The sequence below is a fragment of the Sturnira hondurensis genome, unplaced genomic scaffold, assembly GCF_014824575.4.
Source record: "Sturnira hondurensis isolate 20B ecotype Veracruz unplaced genomic scaffold, ASM1482457v3 Scaffold0022215, whole genome shotgun sequence".
Classification (NCBI taxonomy): Eukaryota; Metazoa; Chordata; class Mammalia; order Chiroptera; family Phyllostomidae; genus Sturnira; species Sturnira hondurensis.
In genome coordinates this window covers 6,670,017-6,677,000 of record NW_028094846.1, presented here as the reverse complement: position 1 = coordinate 6,677,000, position 6,984 = coordinate 6,670,017, and the positions used below count along the sequence as shown (strand labels likewise).

The 6,984-nt window shown below is 51.5% G+C and overlaps 1 protein-coding gene across 2 annotated transcripts in view; it reads left to right on the top strand.

Annotated features, from left to right (window-relative positions):
* Window positions 1-537: 537 nt before the first annotated feature.
* Window positions 538-6,984, top strand: part of TNR (tenascin R) — a 153,309-nt gene continuing 146,862 nt past the window's right edge. For both annotated transcript variants that reach the window (XM_037035142.1, XM_037035141.1), the window contains exon 1: window positions 538-633. The gene's annotated coding sequence lies outside the window, so the exon portion shown is untranslated. The remainder of the gene's footprint in view (window positions 634-6,984) is intronic.

Below are 6,984 nucleotides of genomic sequence, written 5' to 3'. Positions count from 1 at the left end.
CTGAGAAGCAGTGAGCCGGACCGAGTCTGCCCTTGTGGGGTTAAGAGTCCAGAGTGAGAACAGCTCAAAAGAAGAGCTTCACAAAGTGGTGACTTTTATGTCTTAGGAAGCCCTCAGAGGTCAAGGACATCAGAGGGCCCTGGGTTTAGGGGGGATGAGTGGCTTCCCAGAGGAAGTGTCAAGCTTTTGTCACATCAGACCGCCTAAACGGGGGACTGCAGCCACCCTCCAAGATCTCAGAGTCGATGTGCTACATAAAACACGTTTCTGGACTTACTATTCTGTACTATTTTTTGCCTTAAGTATTTACCACTCTATTGCAAAGTTATTGGAATGCATAAAAGAAAATTATTGAAACAAATAGAACTCTCTGGAGAGGGGCAATAACATAATAAATAACAGTTCGCTTTAGAAATCAGCACCGGGTGCCTCCCCGTGTATTGAAAAGGCACAGCACTGGAATGGAAGGGGAAACCACGGTTCTTTATTTCGAAGCCATAAATGCATCTCTCCCCTCCCCATTCCCGTTGCAGGCACCCGTATCGTCGTAGCCACGCAGAGGCCGGGCTTGTGTGGGCGTTAGGATTAAAGACCTGCGGGGAAGAGAAAGCATCGAAGAGCCCATCACTAAAGGTACCATTTTCTGAACCTTTTATTACCTGTCAGCACAAGGCCTGGTGTGAGGCTTTCACTGCTCATCGCTCACTCCCAGGGATTTGAGATTCTGTTGCTGTAACAACAGCCTGGGATACGGTCCCCCTGCAATGAGGTGGTGGGGTGCGCTAGCTCCCTGGGCTCCAGGCCGTCTTGGAAAAGGCTGGGGAAACCAGGCCCCAAAGTTTGGGCTTCTCGTAACATATTTCTGAAGTGCATTTCATGATGTGGTTGGTAATAAAAGTGTGTTACTGCGCTCAGCCCCTCCAAGAACTTAAACTTGATTCCCTAACCCAACCGCGCCCGTACTAGGCCTGCATGAATCTGGCGCTAAATTATTCACCAGCGTGACTCAACAAATTCTGGAGTTCCAAGCGCCGAATAAAGCACAATGAAAAAACATCCATCTCTTTATCTCTATCCGTAACTATTTATATGGCTAGATGAGAAAAAAAACTGTCATTTTATTTCTTTTAATTTAAAAGCTCTCCTAATTCTGTGTGGACACCGCCTATATGTGTCTAAAGAATTTTCGGGTTGAAATAGTAAAAACCAGTCCGTGGGAGAAGGCACTCAGGGTTCGCGGAGCTGACAGGTACTCGGTGACCCTGAATAACTCTCCCTGGCGCTGAAACTCTGTAGTCTGAATTGGGAACTTTTGAAACAAGTGAGGCCCTTTCTCATTGCACAAAACAATGATAATATACCCACCAGCCTTCTTTCTCCATTTGTTCACGTGATCGCTAGTTCAGGAAAAAACTCATTTCCTTCCTCAGATGCACCATGCACTCGTTATCCATCACTGGTAGTGGTAAGAAGTCCCACGTTGAAATCAACCCAGAGTGTCCTTGGGGACATCCTGCCTTACTTGGGGACACTTGACCGGTGCCAAGGCCGTTTAAAACACCTCTGAACATACAGACTCACAAGAGACATCACTGAACCAAGCTGGCTATCAGCCATTCACATTTAAGAGTGAATTGCTTGATTTCGTGTTTTCAGGCTAACAGCTGGTGGAGACTAAGTTCCCTGCAGCCAAGCGGAGCTGGCACAGGTGGACCATGTGGGCAGCAACTAGGGGTAGTTGTCACAAGAGCATCACTGGAAATGTGTGAAGGCAGAGATGCGTTTACTCATCAGCACTCTGCTCGGACAACGTCCTCGTGCAGCTAGAGAGGATTGGACAAACCATTTGCGTAGAGAGACGAAGGTCCCCCTGCCCCCAAAGAGAAACTTGCGTAGATGAAAATAGTGCTCTTGAAACTGACTTCCGAATGAGGTGAGTTCAGTGGGAGCGTGAGGTCTAGGCTGCTGTTGTCCTCTAAATCGATGTTGAACAAATGTCTAAGGAATATTGGTGTAAAGGGGAGACCAGTGAGTCACTCGAGAAGAACACCCATGTATTGTCATCAGCGCCGGCACCTGATGGTTCTGATGGAGGGGTGGGGAGGGCAACCGAGGGGCCCAGGACCCCACCAGGGGCCGGGAAGGGGGAAGAGAAACCCCGCCTGGGTTCCGGAGTGAGCCCGGCCCTGCCCCGGGCCTCTCGGGAAGCGGCCTGCAGGCTGAGGCAGCAACGCGCCGGAAGGTCGAGGGCGAGCCTGACGTTTACAGCGGGGCCAGGGATGTCCCTGCTGATACTGTGATGCGCGATAAGAAATAGGTAGTGGTCTTCATCTCGTTTTGGGCGCAGAGCTCCCGGAACCTTTGGCCTTTCCTAAGTGCGATAAAAGAAATAAAAGTGCCTTGATATCTATAACAAGCACCTTCCAACCACCCCATGTGGATGAGGTGATTTTCAGAAATCCCCTAAGGACAGGGGCTGGTTGCCCAGGGACCCGAATGTATGACTGACGGGTTGAAAGTTTCTGTCCTGCCTCTATCTGTGGGGTGGGGAGAAGGGCTGGAGATTTCAGTCACTAATGACCAATGATTTCATCCGTCACCAGAAGGTCAGGGTTCAAAGAGCTTCCATGAGAACAGAGGGGCTCCCTTAAGTGGGAGGGGTCTTCACTGGGCTGTTCACTTGGGTTGTTGATTTGTGTCCTTTAATAATATCCTTTGTAATGAACCGGCGACCTAGTGAGCAAGCGGGTTTCCTGAGTTCTGTGTGCTGCTCTAGCAAATACACTGAACCCAGAGAGGGGGGCATGGGACCGCCAACCTGTAGCCAGTCACTCAGAAGCACAGTGACAGCATGGACTTGCGACTGCCGTCTGAAGTGGAGGACAGTCCTGTGGGACCGAGCCCCCAGCCTGTGGAGTCTGCTGCTCTCCTCTGGGTAGAGTGTCAGAAATGAGTGTTGCAGAGAACTGCTTGGTGCGGGGGAGGAGAAAAACCCACGTCAGAACTGGTGTCAGAATCAGATTTGTCGTCCCCGAGCACATCAGAGCCATGAGCACACCAGGGTGAAGTTCTCTTTCAGCCTAGGCCTGATGGAAGTCCCGTCAACCCCAAGATGGATGTGAGGGACCTCCCTGAGGCCAGCTACCAACCGCCAGTGGTCCGGGGAGGGGGGGTCCTGCTGGCCTCCTGAGGGTGGGCCTTCTCAGAAGTCTACAGGATGCGGTAGTCAGAGCTAGTTCTCAGAAGCATCAGCTGCTGTTGATCAAATCTCACAGCCACCTCCTGGCACCGAGGCCGGTCAACTTTCTCTGCCAAGCTTTGTCACCCGTGTACGATCGACTTCACAGAGAACATGGATTGTCCAGAAAAGCCCTCTCCCCTTGTACTCACAAGTGGCTGTTCACCAGCATGGTTTGGTGTTGGAGGGGCGGAAGTCACCAAAGAGGAAAGTCTCCGGTTGTCTGCTGGCTCCCCAGCCACTCAGACAGAGGGGCGCTTCCCAGGCTGCCTCCCTCGGCTTACTGCTCCCCTACCTTCGTTCCCCATGCATTTGAAAGCAGCTTATTTTAAAAGCTGATTAGATGAGCCCTTAATAACATTAGAGTTTAAATGGCCCCAGATAGGCTTTCAGCCTCTTGCCAAATTAAGATAAATGTGATATTTGGGGAGCTGAGCTCCCAGCTTGAGGGCCTCTCTGGACTGCAGACGGGTTTGGAAGCACTGCGTGTGTGTCAAGAGCCGTTGACTCAGCTCTGACTCCTGGTGATCCTGTGGGTGAGCGGGGTGGGTCTACCATGTCCCGTCCTCAACAGCCTTGGTCAGCTCGTAGGGACTTCTCCCTGCGGCTTCTCTTATGGAGACAATCAGTCTCGCATTTGATCTCCTCTTTTCCTTCAGCTTCCTGTTTTCCCCAGAACTATTTTCTTTTCCAAAGAACCCAACTTCCTTATGATGCACCCAAAGGAGGAGAGCTTCAGTTTTGTCCATCTGGCCTCCAGGGACGTTTCAGGCTCTCTGTGCACTGAACCCCTTGTTGGTCTTTCTGGTGTCCACGGTGCCCGTTGCGTTGTTCTCCAACACCGTATTTGCAATGAATGTAGCTTTGTTTTCTATCAGCCTTCTTCACTGTCCAACTTCCAGGTCTGTACGTAGTAGTTAAGAACAGGAGGGTGTGAGTGATCTTGGCCTTGGTCTCTATTGACACATCTTTGCTCTTGGGGATCTCCCCTGATTCTTCTAATGCTGCCCCTCAGAGGCTCAGCCTCCTCTTGATTGCTTGGCTGCGGTCTCTATTGGAATTGATGACTGAATCGAAGTAAGCAAAATCTGTGCCACGTTCAGTGTCTTCCTTGTCATGGTAAAGTCATGCATTCCTTCTGCAGTCACGATTTTGTCTTCCTGACGTTCAAGTGCAGTCATGCTTTGGCACTTTCTCCTTTCACTTTCCTGAGAAGTCGTTTCAAATCGTGCCTACTTTCTGCCAGTAAGATGGGATCATCTGCACCTCCTAAGTTATTTCTTCTACCAATTTTCAGTCTGCCTTCCCCTGAGTCTAGCCCAGTTTTTATAGGATGAGTCCTGCACGTGGATTAAACAAGCAGTGGTCTGTTGCCTTGGCTGACTCTGTTGCCTGTAGGAAGCGGTCTTCCCCTGAGTTTCTCTGCCGCCTGAAACTGGGTTTGCGTGCGCCGGGAAGGTCTCTTTTTCATCTCCAAAGATCTAGGATTCTGTGTGTCGATGTGTCGTCGTGAGCATGCATCTTCAAGGAAAGGTAAGTTGAGGACAAGGGGCAGAGGGCAGAGTTAGAATCTAGCTGCCAGTCTACGGGAAAACGTCTGTCTGTGCTCCCACACTCGCTGATAACGTTCAGTTCCAGGCAATAGGCCTTCACTGAGCAACTACTATTTACTCAGTTAACGTAACATTAATGTTGTTAACACCCGACTCTTGCTGAGAATAATGCAAAATGGTCGGAAGCACAAATGCTTCATCTCGGTCGGTGTGTTCAGCTCCTTCTGTAACTCTTACAGGTGGGTTTCGTGCTGGGGAGGGGAAGCGCCCTTCTCAAGCCTCTGCGGGGTGACGGCCTTCCCAAGCAACGTTCTCCTGTAGGGTTTCGTGGAGGTTGTACACAGAACGGCAAGGGGTGTGGTGGGAAAGGGAGCGTAAACGCGCTGTTCGATGCTGAGGTGAATGGATTTTTACCAAAAGTCAACAAAAACTCCCTTGTCTTCTCTTTCCCATCTTTTCCCAACCCAACCAAACCAACCCAACCCCCTGGTGTTTTTAGAATGAAATCTCGAGTTTCTTAAAACCATGGCTTGCCCCTCTGGTGTGGTCGGTGATCATTGCAGACGTGCCCCTGAATTTAAGCCTCCTCTTAGAATTTCACCAAACAATAGCTGCAGCCTCAGAGCCTTTCAGGAGACGCGAACCCTTGAGCTTCAACCTCGGGTTTGCATTCTGGGGGGACAAGCCGCTCCGCCACCTTTCCCTGGAGTGACACTGAGAATTCTAAGCCTCACAGCAGAGTGGTATGTGGGGGGAGCCCGGGCCCGGGCCCAGCTGAGGGTGCACCTGCTCCTCCTGCCCTGGTCCTAACAGTCTTCAAAACTCACCCAGTTTTCAGGGACCCTTGTGGAGGAAAAGACCTGTAGGCCATGTAAGATGTGGTTTGAATGGATTTAAGCAGAAACTGTCCTTTGAATGTGAATGGCCACCCGAGCTATCTCCTGAGAACAGAACAGGGTTGAGGAAGATCAGTGAAGTAGGACCCCAGACTCACAGGATTTGCTTCTCTCCCAAAGCTGTGACCTGCTGGCCTCTGCCAGGGCACAGCCCCCTGGGGCCCCCCTGCTGCTCAGCCTCCTCGGGGGCGAAGGGCAGAGTCCAGGGGGCTCGGCAGAGCTCCCATGCTCCGTCCTGTTCCTTGCGCAGCCATTCAGGGGTGATGAGCATTTATCGAGGGCGGAGTATCAAAGAGGCTGTTTCTTAAAACGTCAAAGGACTTTCCCAATATTTATGTGTGTTTTCTCTCCATATCTAGTGGTTTATGTGGGGAGCAGGTAGGGGTGTTGGGTGTGCCAGCTGGCAGTTTGCAAGCAAGCCTGCCTGGCCCCGAGCTAAAAGGGCTCTGCTTGCTTCTTCTCCTCTCCTTCTTAGAATGCCTCTTGCTTTGTCCCTCTGGGGCCAAAGTGTTCCTGCCCCTTGCAAGGCAAACCTTCCCACAGAGTGAACGATGAGCCCCCTTCCCCACCACTGCAGCAGAGCCTTCCTGCCCTCGGTGAGTCCTCAGTGGGTCCTCACTCGCATCCTCTCACGGCCCGTCAGTGCCTTCCCTCCTTCTGATCACGGTCTCCATGAAAAGAAACCGACAGCTTTTGCATGGTTTCGTGACTCTGGACCTCCTTCTTTTATCCCACACTCTGTGGAAGCATATTCTACACTCACTGCCCATCATGTGTTTACCCCTTAGTGCCCCGGAAAATGGTGTATCCTAACTACCCACGCACACAATGTGACAGTTCAGCAAATGTACATGGATCACCTGCTGCGTGCTCTCCAGCCTGGATTCTGACCCCAAGGAGGACGCACTCTTAGAAGGCAGCCAAGCATGCCACCCCTCCCCAGGCCGCAACGCTTGTGATAAGCAGGGTGAGGGTCGCGTGCTATAAAGGCGCAGGAAGCATCAGCCCTGTCTTGGGGGCAGAGGACAGGGAAGAGGGCTGTAGCAGCTCTCCAGACAGGTGGGGAACCCGGGAAGACAAGAAGAGAGGCCCAGTCCAGGTAGAGGGAGCAGAATGTGCAAGTCCATTGAAGCCACTGGATAGCAGGCACCGTGTGCGTAGTGGGGGCGAGGGGACAAGGGGGTTAAGGCTTCAGAGGATGACAGATATTTTATCTTCAAGTGCGAGAGCCTGAGAAACTTGAATCCTTTCTTGCAGAATTGGGAACAACTCTGGGAGGGTTGTTCTTGCAGAATTG